At 39.2% G+C, this 13331-nt stretch overlaps 1 long non-coding RNA gene across 1 annotated transcript in view; it reads right to left on the bottom strand.

The window, feature by feature from the left end:
- Nucleotides 1-1504: 1504 nt before the first annotated feature.
- LOC132372595 (uncharacterized) overlaps nucleotides 1505-13331 on the bottom strand; it is a 242174-nt gene continuing 230347 nt past the window's right edge. Inside the window, exon 4 of the long non-coding RNA XR_009505208.1 lies at nucleotides 1505-1633. This is a non-coding gene — a long non-coding RNA (uncharacterized LOC132372595). The remainder of the gene's footprint in view (nucleotides 1634-13331) is intronic.

Raw genomic sequence — 13331 nt, 5'->3', positions numbered from 1 at the left:
AGATTTTTCTCCATCCACCTTATTGAGGCATGTGTAATGATTACAAAGCTCTTTTTGTAGAGAGGAAGCACGCGGCTGGGATAAATGTGGCTAATCTGAAGAAGAGGAGCGATATCTCTGAAAAAGCACCGCCATCATCCAAAGAAGGGAACTCGCAGATCCGCCCACTCACTCATCCAAAACCAAGTAGGACAAAAACTATCAGCACCTCCTAACCACAAGACTAAATTATAAACTTCCAGCTGCCAAGCCTCGCTTCAGATATTGCTCTTATTTCTGGCTTTTCCAGAATTTTCCAGCTTTGACACACATCTCAATTTTAGTGCTAAACAATAAAGCACATCTTAAGGCCACAACTGAACAAAAACCCCTGCTGGCCTCAAAGTCCAGTGCTTCTGGGGACAATCCCTGGGAAGTGGGCTAGACAGGAAGCAAAGCTACCTCTCACTTTCACAAGTTGTAACAGCCTTCCAGATCGTGTCTGTGGTCAATGACTGACCAGAACTGGCCAGCCTCCAACAGGCTTGTTTAGACTACTTGATGAGTTGACACAAGCAACGACTCTTTCCAGTGCTATTAGTGTCTGAACATTAACGAGCAAGTGTTCAGGGAGACTATTAAAGAGAAAGGGCATTTTAATCTTTGTTTTGGAAGTGAGCCCTCCAAATAAACCCGTGGTGAGGGAACCCTTCTGAGCCAGTGACTGGATGGCAGCAGCGGTTGACAGGAGATGGGCTGAGTCATCGCTGCCCAAGGATCCTCCGCTCAGGGACCGGGAAGAAGGGAGGGGACCGCCCCAGCCCACCACCCTGAGAGAAAGAAAATGCTAAATACACCCTATGATGAATTGTCAGCACTCTGTCAGCAATACTATACGTTTAAATTCCAAGCCAATGGTTCACAAAGGAGTCCCTTATCTTTCCTAACTGCAAAATAAACAAACTTCCAGGAGAGAGGGTTTCTCACCTTACAAAGGAACCCTTGCAATTTAGAGACTGCTAGGATGGTATTTAAAATTATGGTTCTGGGAACTGGTGTGGTTCCCAGGTGTGTTACCCTGTCAATGACAATCTCAACTAAAAGTGTAGAGATGGTGGCAAGAATGTGACACATGAGGCTGTATCTGTCTCTAAGAGTGGGCATTCCAAGCCAAAACAAAGGCAAATGTTTCACGCGCGAAGGAGAAACATGTGCTGATCTTTGCTTCTTTTTTTCTTGTTCTTTTGTCAGCAAACACAAAAGCAGAGAATCATAAAACTTAGAGTTTAAAGGGAACTTAGAGGTCTTCTGATCTAAGATCAGTCTGTTTTGCATATTATTAAGCTGGCGAGTTCAGCTAATGAGGGCCCTAATCATACTTTTCATCAAATAGTAATAACCATTTAATTTTCTCCCTGGGGACTTATAAAACTAGAAAGAGAAAAGTTGAATATCTCTGCATCCATGAGTATGAATCAAGAATCGTTGGTAGGATCTATGACACTTCTACTGAGTACGCATCAGTGTTTATTTTTAATCATTCTTACGCAGAATTTCCAAACAGCAAGAAATTACTGACTATTCCACAAAATCTCTTTTCTTCCAACCATTCGGTTAACTGAGTCCATCATCAATTTGGTTTGTATAACAGGGGCTGAAATGAAAAACAAAGAGTTTTAACTTCAGACTCTCATATTTAATAAAAGTGTTTGAAAATGGGAGAGAGTGAGAAATAAAACCATCATATAATATTCAAGCTGAAGAAGATGAGAAATCGGACCTATCTATCCTTTCATCCTCCCCCTCCATCACTGAGGAAACTATAAACACTGGATTGTGAGAGCCCACTCAAATAGTAATCTTGGAGAACAGAAAAAGAAACAAATGGTTACAGCCTCAATTATATTAGTGATTACAATCAGCACCTGCAAGCCTGCTGCAAATATTTCTATGTTGACAATGTTAGAAATGATGGAAGATATGCCTGGTGCCCATTTTCAAGATGAGGTATATATGCTGGTGATGACTTAAGGTTGTCATAGAAAGTAACCACAGCTGCCTTTTGCTTCATTTATCTGTTTCTTTCATGCACACTACATATTTTAGAAAGTAATTGCCTCTGTCTTATTCCAAGTTTGGAAGTAGAACTTTAAACCACCAGCCTCCTATTCAAATATATGTTTTTCACTTTGGTAGGCTGAATAATGGCCCCCCAAAATACCCAGGTCCTGATTCCTAGAAACTGTGAGAGGTACCTTGTATGATAAAAGAGACTTTGCAGATCTAAGTTCAGGTTCTTGAGATGGGGAGGTTATCCGGGATTATCTTGGTGGGTTCTAAATACAATCACAAGTATACTTATAAGGAGGAGACTTGATTATAAAGAAGAAGGAAAAGGTAATGTGACCACTGAAACAAAAGTCCAGACTGTTGACTTTGAAGATGGAGGAAGGGGTCATGAGCCAAGGAAAGCAAAGAGTGCAATTCCAGAAACTGGAAAAAGCAAGGAAACAGATTCTTCCTTAGAGCCTTCAAAGGGCATGAGCCCTGCTGACACCTTGGTTTCCACCCAGAAAAACCATTTTGGGCTTCCCAGCTTCCAGAACTGAAAGAGAATAAATTTCTCTTACTTTAGGTCACTGAGTTTGTGGTAATTTGTTACAGCAGCCATAGGAAACTAATACAGTCACCTTTCCTTATTAAACAGGCTTTGTGGGACTTCCCTGGTGGTACAGTGGTTAAGAATCCGCCTGCCAATGCAGGGAACACAGGCTCGAGCCCTGGTCCGGGAAGATCCCACATGCTGCTGAGCAACTAAGCCCGTGCGCCACAACTACTGAGCCTGTGTTCTAGAGCCCGTGAGACACAACTACTGAAGCCCGCGTGCCTAGAGCCCGTGCTCCACAACAAGAGAAGTCACCGCAATGAGAAGCCCCGTGCACCGCAATGAAGAGTAGCCCCCGCTCGCCGCAACTAGAGAAAGCTCGCACGCAGCAACAAAGACCCAATGCAGCCAAAAATTAAAAAACAAAACAAAACAGGCTTTGTAAATCACTCACAAAATCAACATTTTTTTTCCCTTAGAATTATAGCTGATGTATATGGGAAACCTGGGCTGTTGAAGAAGTTGCATAATGCAACACGATAAATTGAAACACTCTGCCCCTTTAAAATTGGTCATCTTTGGAAAGACACTTTTGCTCAACTATTTTTTGGTTTGCAATTTATAGCTTGTATAACTCCAAATAAATATTATATATTTCTAAAATTAGTATATTTTTGACATAATTTTATTTAACCCTTCGTTTCTATTACTCAATATTTAAATTTTCCAGTTTGGGCTTATTGTTCCTTTTAAAACAAATTGTCCTTTACAAAATACGTTATTTTCCCCCCCCTTCTGAGAAATTAAATGAGAAATGGTGGCAGTCTATGTTGAAACATTTGTCCTTTAAATTATTTTAAAATCTCTGGAATAATCACATTTTAAACATCTGAAATGGCATAGGACCATTAAGGGTACGACTAGTAAGGAAGTGATTCTGGAGAGAGGAATTGTAGAGAGATGACACTGATGATCTACATACTTCATTGTCAAGCCTGTTTTTGAGTATGGACCCTCTCCCTCCTGGCACACTAATATTTAGCTATGACACCTTTATGAAAATACTTTCACTGCTTGTCATACTTTTATGTGATCTCATTAATTCAACCAACACATGTTGATTAGTACCGGGCAATGTGCTAGATAACAGGGAGATAGTGTTAAAAGAAGACGCAGGTCCTTGCCCTCATGGAGCTTATATTCTCATCTCAAATCAAATTTAAATTCTTTAGCAAATCTCCAATGCTATGAATTTCTCTTTCCTTTCTATCCAAGGACATACCAGCTTCTCAATAAATTGGTAAAAGAAGTAATGCTCTCTACATATGAAGGGCTACAGAATTTATGGAGCTTGGAATCTCATGTAGAGAGCATACTCTTTTCCTTCCTTCTTGGATTTACAGTTATTCTCTTAGCCTCTCTACTCGACCTGTCTACCAATTCATCCTTACAGTTACCTCCCAAATAATCCTTCACCTGAGTGCTCTCTGAAACCCAAGGAGGAGTCAAAAAGAAAAAAAGAAAAGGAAAGAAAAAACAAAAGGGGAGGGCTTCCCTGGTGGTGCAGTGGTTGAGAATCTGCCTGCTAATGCAGGGGACACGGGTTCGAGCCCTGGTCTGGGAAGATCCCACATGCGGTCTGGGAAGATCCCACATGCCGCGGAGCAACTAAGCCCGTGAGCCACAACTACTGAGCCTGCGTGTCTGGAGCCTGTGCTCCGCAACAAGAGAGGCCGCGACAGTGAGAGACCCGCGCACCGCGATGAAGAGTGACCCCCGCTTGCCGCAACTAGAGAAAGCCCTCGCACAGAAACGAAGACCAAACACAGCCAAAAATAAATAAATAAATAAATTTTAAAAAGGCAATTAGTTTAAAAAAAAAAAGAAAAAAAAAAGAAAAAAAAAAGAAAAAACTGAGCCCTCTTGGTGCTTTAAAAAAAAAAAACAAAACAAAAGGGGAGGAAAAAAGAAAACATTTGGGAAAAACAAACAAACAAAAAAACAACCCAAAGAGTCAACTCTTGGGAGTGTGAGTGAATGTGTTGGCCAGGAGTTTATGAGGACAAGCCTATGAGATTTCAAGGCAAGAGAGACCAGAAACGAGAGAACCGCACATCTCTCCTATGGTTTGCTGCAGAATGCTATGTCATCAGTCCGTGGTAACAAGAGACATTAACTGAACACCTACTTTGCTGTAGGTACTGTGCTCAGCACTGGAGTTGAGATGAAGATTTCCCATCTTCAAGGAGCTCACAGACCATGAATTTAATGAGTACCTGCACGATAGTATTGTTTCCTCTTAATTACCATAACTCAAGAGGATGATAAAAGAGAAGATCACATGAATGTGTGAAATGGTAAGAAACTCTTTATGTCTCTTTATGCTTGGTGGATTGTAATAAGGCCCACATTAGCAGGGTCCAAATGTTATCAGCTGGTTATTAATCCCATTGTTATATCATTTGTTGTTTCTTGTCTTGGTGAAAAGTACTGCTCAGAACCAACCATCACCTGTGCTTTTCTGCTATGTTCATTGTGTAGTAATTTTACAAGTGAACATGAAATGGTGATGATGGTGGATGGGGAAGCATGGGTATTGGGAGTTGAAGTATCTATGTTACAATCCCAGTTCTGCTACTTGCTAACTCTGTGACTTCATACAGATTTCTTAATTTCTCCCTATCTTCATCTGTAAAGGTAGAGATAATATCTCTTCATAGTGATTTTTAAAAAAGGATCAAATGAGATAACACATAAGGAATATATCGAACCAAACCCAGGCACCATTGCCCTAGGTGGAGAGACAGGACATAATAGTGCCATGTTGGAATTGGGTCACAACCACAAGCTGGGATTCTTTTAGAGAGGGCTGACATTCAGCTGATGGGCACTGGTTCTGCTAGAGTTGTCTTTTATAGCTGGGGTCCATTTTGGTTGGTTGGTGTTTGCACTAGACTGGCTATAAAATTTTCTGAATTTCACTCTTGCCTTGCAGGAAGCTCTTTCAAGGGTAAAACTACTTGTTAGTCTTTTGGCTCTAGAGCAGTTGAAACAACCTTATAGAGGTCAGTGCTCCCTTTTTATAATAATTCCCTTTATTATTCTAAAATAAAATAATTTTTTTATTATTCTGTACGAGAAATATAGAAAAATTAAGGAGGAATAGTACAAATGGATACTCGAATAAACCGAGTGTTAGGGTAAGTAATAACAGTATATGTGTTTACCTATAATAATAATAAGAAAACTAATCTTAATTTAAGTAAGGGGAAATGTCAAGAAGAAATACAGAGTCGAAGTGCAGAAAATGAAGTCCAATACTCTTACAAATGAGCTGGGTTCTGTTTATAAGAATAATATCAAAATGATTCCCAATTTATGACATGGATTAGGATAATAACACTATCTTACTAGACGTGTATTCAGTCTCTAGGATTTTAAAAGTCCTTGGAGGCTGTATTTTTTGATGGATGATGCGGAATAGAAGGTTTGGGAAAGGGAACTATAGTTCAAGAGGTTTTTGAGAAGTTGTGTGGTGGTACACCTCTGGGGACAAGGTCAGAGTCAGACTGAAAAACAGCAAACATCCCCCGCCCAAATTAGCAAGTACTTCCAAAACATAATTTTCACAACATAGATTTCTTATTATATTGCCTCCAAATTTTTGAATATGAAATATTATAAACCAGCCCTTCTTTTTAATGGACCTCAATCTGATCTCTATGTTTTGCGTGTCTCTCTCATACAACGTTTGAATGTTAAATTCATTAAAATACATCTCAGATATCTTTTATTGCAATTTTTGGTGACATCCAGAGATGTAGACGGAAACAGGTTTGTTGTATGGGCTGTTGAAGACCTTGAACAGCATGGTGATTGGTGACACGACTTCTCAAAATGACAAACAACACTTACTAACCTTCTAAACCAAACAAAGGACCTTCTTCCTTTGATTTGCATGGTCTGTTGCTTTGCTGGAAAGTCAGTGTCTATTAAAACTGTTCAAAAATTATATAAAGTAGCATTAGGTTTCAGGCTGAGATAATTATAAACAAATTTCTCACTTATTTGACTATTTGTTGGGATATTTAAAAGCTGTACAAAGCTCAGCTTCTTCATTGAGCAGACTGTCCCCTGCCCTGGGAGACCTCTAGAATGCCTGCTTCATCAACTGCTAGAAGTATACCCTAATCATTGTGAAAACAAAAAATACCTCCACAGATTTCCAAAATGCCCTCTAGGGGGAGGTACCACCTCTGTTGAGAATCAATGATCCAGATCTGTGAACTTGCAACTATGAGGATGGCCGTTCTCATGTAGCCTCTGAACACATACTTTCCCCTTTGTTTCTGTGTTGCATTACCCAGGCAATCCTATGTGATATTTCCAATTTTAATGACAAAAGAACTATAGAATAATTAAAATATTTCTTAAGGTAACACTTGGCTAGAAGTCCAATTTGGTTGGACCCTGTTTTTAGTCTTTCTGTATAACACACAGGATGTGGTCCAGTGAGGGAGGTGCTTCACAAGTTATAGATCAGAACATGAGCATTAGTAGAGACGGGTGAGGGCTGTAGACCCCTTGATGCTGGGATTTGCCTTTTTCATCTCTTCATCAACTAGGCCAATGCCTGGCCTGTAACAGCTGCCACTGTTCCTTTCTGTTGGGTCAATGTTGAATGCGGTATGCTGGCACACCTGTTGCAATGCAAGGTAGAGGAGATAGGGACAGTGTCAGAGCTTGGCATCACACTCATCTGTTAGGGAGGATGGTCATTGGTGGAAATTGGTACCTGAGGGGCACACCAGGCTCAATCTTAATCCTGGAGCTTGTGAGCCCAGGGGGTGTGTGAGGTGGGTGGGAAGGGAGAGGAGTTAGAAAGCACAGTTCAAGATGAGGTTCTAAAGGCTGTGGTTGGGGGCAGAGTAACCAAGAGTCTTGGGACAACACCTAGGCAAACAGGAAAGCTACACTGCTGGTTCACATCCCCTATAGCCGGGCTGAGACCCTGGGGTGAGACTCCTGGTCCTCCTGAGAGGGCCTTCAGGAACACAGTACAGCACGGGGGCTCTGGCACCAGCTTGGAGTTTAGGATCGTGTCCCAGGTCTCAGGGAAGTAAGCACGGCAACCGGCTGGACATTTCGGAACAGAGTCAAAGGAAGAGTCCCAGTTTGATAGCCTGAAGGGGAGTGTGAGATGGCCTAAAGGATTGGGATGGGATGAGTTGTGCTGGGGGACGTTGTGGACGACCAGGAGCCATGGTCTCAAGTCTCAGGTACGATTGACGGCAAACGTGAGTTTGGGAGCAATGTGGTGGGACAGAGTCTGCCACTGGGCCCTGTGAGTGGGAGCAAGACATGCTGAGATACTTTCCAATGAAAGAGAACCTGAGGGTGTCCTGGAAAGTAGGGTCAGGCTGGCCTCAGCTTGGAAGGACTGGATGAGATAGAAGGAAGGGAAACTAGCTGGGTGGGTGGTAGAAGTGAGGTGAGGAAGGCAGCATCATTTTTCAAGTATACATTTGAATGAGGTGATGTATTTTGATGTATAATGTACTATGAGGTGCGTGAATTATGGTTAGTTTTAACTATATAAGTAAAGCACAGGAACTTACTAAGAAAGGCTTAATTCTTAGTGCCCCAACCAGAGGGCAAGCAGACCAAAATTTCCAGTCACTAAATGTTGGGGAAAGGTCTAAAGTCTTCCAGATGGAATGTCACTTGAAATGGGAAGCAGGAAGGGGGGAGAAGTGTGTGCCATTTCTCACATTGACTTTACATCTGTTATTACTTTCTTATTTCCCTGAGATACTAGCCTTGCCTCCACAAAAAACAATCCCTTCTCCTTTCCCATAGCAAAAAGAAGGCAGTAATATAAATGTGAGGCTTTTTTGTTTCTAAACCTATCAATAGGATTGATTTTATTTGAGCGTCAGTTATCTTAAGTTTCAAGATTGTCTTATCCTCAACCAAGTAGTGACTGCTTATGTAGAAACAAAGATCACATCATCGTTTAATGAAAGGGGTGTGATGACAACATATTTCACTCTAAACAGGAATCTCAGCATTAATAGTTTTCATGTTATTGAAATCTCCAAATTTTTTAGCCACATGGCCTTGTATTATGGATTCTTGGTCCACATTACTCCCGAGCTGGATCCAGTGGGAACGACAAGTAGTTATTTCAACCTAACATTTTGTGTAGATCAAAACAAAGAATCAAAGAGAATTGTTTAAAACAACAGACAGCAAATAAAGTAGAAGAAATTTAAGACAAGATATCTGTCTCAAGGTCTAGTAAGCTGTGCTGGTTCAAGAAGAATATCTTAACACCTTTGCTGGTCCATTCGTGGGTCAGATTTAGAAGCAGTACATTTAAATTCTGGGGTGTTTACAAAGCAAAGATGAGATTTCTCACCGTCATCCTTCACAGTCATCAAATAGGTATGGACGAGGATCTATGACAAGATGCTGGGAACCTAATAAAATAGCTGCTAAGGGCCAGATCACGCACCTGGTTGATAACTAGTGAAACCTTGTTGCCACCCCGTAAGTATCAGTTCTTGCTGTTTCCCAAGTCCTTTTTGCATAATTTTAAAGTTAGGTTAACCTACAGGAGCAAGTAAGCCTTCCCCGCTTGATAGGAACCATGATTGGCCCTACGGTGAAAAGATCCTAACCATGTTGGATAAATTAAGCCTATCATTGCTATTTTGCAAATAGACCGCATTCTCTTCTCCTTACCTAGAACACCCTCTCCACACCGTCCACTGATCTAAACACCATGCCTCAAGGCCTAGTGAAAGTCATTCATCATCCTAGACCCTGACCCTCACTGAAGCTCCCTGCAGTCCTGAGAGTCTCAACTACATAATTCAACCTGCGTTTCTTTGGGGTTTTCTTTTTTTCTTTCTTTCTTTCTCTTTTTTGATGCATGCTATTGCTTCCAGTGTTAATCCTGCCTCTTCCACCAGAGCACTTCACTTATTCCCTTAAGGCGAGTTTCATGTGGTAAGCATCTTTTGCCTTCAACTGGTACAGAAATGAGTTACTATTTTTGGCAAAACGAGTTTAAGATTTACAAAGCACTTTCCTGTGTATTCTTCTTTAATCCTCATGATAATTCAGTGAGATGATACTATCATTATCGTCATTTTATAGACGAGGAAACAGACTCACACAGGTCGAATTACTGGCCTGGGATCACACCCTTAGGGAATGGTGGGGCTAGAATTGAACTCAGTACTCTGGATTCTAAATCCTTGGCAATTTCCACTCTGTAGATGGCCCCTTCCTAACAGGGTGCTCAGTGGACCTAGAATTTTCTTATAGAATAATTCTGTTATACAAGGGTGGGTGGGGGCATGCTTATGATTCTTGTGGTTTACAAGATGGAATTTAGTTTGTGAAGATTCAAACATTTTAAAGGTTCATGCTTGTAAGAACTTTAAATGCATCGATACTGTGGGAGGAGATTGATGTGAATTTCACTTCCATAACTGCCTGGAGCCATGTAGATTTATACCTATATGTAGATATGTGCTGTATATGTTCAGTTCTTCTTCTTTTTTTTTTTTTACTAATTAAATAACTTAATTTTGAAATTAAAAATTTCATACGGTTGATCACCTTCACTCATTTAACCCATCCCCAAACCCCCTTATCCTCTGGTAACTTCCAATATGTTCTCTGTATCTATGAGTTTGTTTTTGTTTTATTTATTGTTTGTTTTGTTTTTTAGATTCCACATATGAGTGAAATCACGTGGTATTTTTTTCTGTCTCCACCTGACTTAGTTCACTTAGCATAATACCTTCAAGGTTCATCCATGTTGTCACAAATGGCAGGATTTCATTCTTTTTTTATGGCTGAGCAGCATTCCATTGAATATCTTTATCCATTCATCCATCGATGGACACAGATTGTTTCCATATCTTGGCTACTATAAATATGCCACGGTGAACATAGGAGTGCACGTATCTTTTTGAATTAAGTGTTAAGTGTTTTTGTGTTCTTTGGATAGATACTAAGAAGTGTAATAGCTGGGTCATATGGTAGTTCTATTCTTAAATTTTTGAGGAATCATCATACTGTTTTTCCATAGTGACTAAACCAATTTATGGTCCCACCAACAGTGTACAAGGGCTCCCTTTTCTCCACATCCTCCCCAACATTTGTTATTCCTTGTCTTTTTGTAATAACCATTCTAACAATTGTCAGGGGATATCTCTTTTGATTTGCATTTCCCTAATAGTTAGTGATGTTGAGCATATTTTCATGTGCCTATTGGCCGTCTGTATGTCTTCTTTGGGAAAATATCTATTTAGATCCTCTGCCCATTTTTAAATCGGGTTGTTTTATTGTTGTTGAGTTGTATGAGCTCTTGATATATTTTGGGTATTAACAATTTATCAGATATATGACTTGTAAATATCTTTTCCCATTCAGTAGGTTGCCTTTTTGTTTTGATGATGGTTTGTTTCACTGTATAGAAGTTTTTAGTTTAAGTCCTGTTTGTTTATTTTTGCTTTTGTTTCCCTCGCCTTTGGAGTCAGATCCTCAAAACTATCACTAACACCAATGTCAATGAGATTACCACCTGCGTGTTCTTCTAGGAATTTTATGGTTTCAGGTCTTACAGTCAAGTCTTTAATCCATTTTGAGTTAATTTTTGTGTATGATGTAAGATAGTAGTCTAGTTTCATTCTTCTGCATGTGGCTGTCCAGTTTCCCCAGTGCTATTTATTGAAGAGATTATCCTTTCTCCATTGTGTATTTGTCGCTCCTTTATTGTAAATTAATTGTCCATATGTTTGTGGGTTTATTTCAGGGCTCTCAATTCTGCTCCATTGATCTGTGGGTCTGTTTTTGTGCTAATAACTTACCGTTTGGATTACTATAGCTTTGTGTAGTATAGTTTGAAATCAGGGAGCATGAGACCTCCAGCTTTGTTTTTCTTTTTCCAGATTGTTTTGGCTATTCAAGATCTTTTGTGGTTCTATACAAATTTTAGAATTATTTTTTCTAGTTCTTTGAAATATGCCATTCAAATTTTGACAGGGTTTGCATTAAATCTGTAGATTGCTTTGGGCAATATAAACATTTTAACAATATTAATTATTCCAAACCAGGAACAAGGAATAGCTTTCCATTTATTTGTGTCTTTTTCAATTTCAAGTTTAGTTCTTTATTCCACATTAAGTTTCTTTTTTAAGTATGGTGTGAGGCAGGGATTCAGTTTATTTTTCCATTTGGAAGGCCAGTTGTCCCAGCACTATTTGATGAGTAATCCATCACTTTCATTGATCATCAGTACCATTTCTACACTCATCAAGTTTCCATGTAGGTTTTTGATTATGGACTTCTTATTTTGATCCATTAGTTTGTCTACCCCTGTGCTAATAACTTTGTAGCTCTGTAATATTTTAGGGAAAATTCCTTAGTCTTAATAATCATTGTGACTCTTCTTGGCTTTTTGTTCTTCTAGGCCCTTAACCAGTTTGTTAAGTTTCACAAAAAATCCTTTTGGATGTTGATTATAATCGCATTGAATTTATATATGTACTATACCCATAGTAGAGAAAATTCAAAAACAGAAAGAACAAAGTCTCACAATATTAGCACCCTAACACCATCACTCATGGATACATATATATTCAAACGTGTGCTTATTGTGTATTTCCCACTAGAATGTTTCCTCCCTGAGAACCAGGACTTTGAATGGCTTGTATTGCAACAATACTGATGCCTGGAAAAGTGCCCAGCACATAGTAGATACTCACTCAGTATTTGTAGAATAAATAAATAAATAAATAAATGTAGGTGCATTTTCTTATAATCTTTTTTTTCATTACTGCATCTTTAAGTAGTTTTAAAACCTTTAACAGAGGGATTCGATTTTTTTTTTCCATGTAGATTTGTGAAGAATAAGACATTATTCTAAGAAGACATATTTCCCATAATGTGTTGCACAGACATTAGACCAGCAGGATGCTGTGGGAAAAGAGAGCTCAGTGGGCAAACATGTTTGAGAAATGCCTCATGCAATACTTGTCTCTTACAGTCACCATGTATATTAGAATATTAAAGGTTCTAAGAAGTTCTGTAGTCATAAAGCTAGTTCAATTTTTTTCCAAAAATGATCTGCCCCCCTCCCACCTTTTAAAAATGCCAAACCCCTTATTATGTCAAACACAAATGCTGTTCTAAAAAACAAATCTACTGTATCTGGGAAAGTGTAGAACTGGAAAATATTAGAAAATGTAAAATGATTTACATATCTTCTCCTATACAATTGAACATTTACTATAGTAATGCTATATGCCATAGAAAAGATGTGTTGATGGGCCTGGCACATCCCTTGAGAAGTCTTCAACTTTAATAACTTTTTCCCTGCTAGTATTAGATAAAGTGGAAATGATTAGTTGCCATAAACTTCCAAATTTTTGCTAGTTCATAGAAGTAAAATGTAGTCAGAGAAATACATTTACAAATGTCAATTTCATTAATTTTATGCCTGAAGGAGAATAAACTTGTAAACACTGTCTTGTATTCGTGTGTCTATGCTATTATACTAGTGCTGGCATGGCAGCCAATCTACCTCTGTGCTACAGCCCTTTTTTGTCACTCTTTGATTCTCTGGTTCCCAGAGGAGGAAAATTATTTAAATAATTGAATATTATATACTGTGACAACTGTATTTTCCAGATTTTAGTGACAGGTGGTATTTCCTGTCCCGGACCAA

Source organism: Balaenoptera ricei, chromosome 10 (assembly GCF_028023285.1).
Source record: "Balaenoptera ricei isolate mBalRic1 chromosome 10, mBalRic1.hap2, whole genome shotgun sequence".
Lineage (NCBI taxonomy): Eukaryota > Metazoa > Chordata > Mammalia > Artiodactyla > Balaenopteridae > Balaenoptera > Balaenoptera ricei.
Note: the sequence above shows the minus strand (reverse complement) of the source record. Positions and strands in the feature narration are given on the sequence as shown.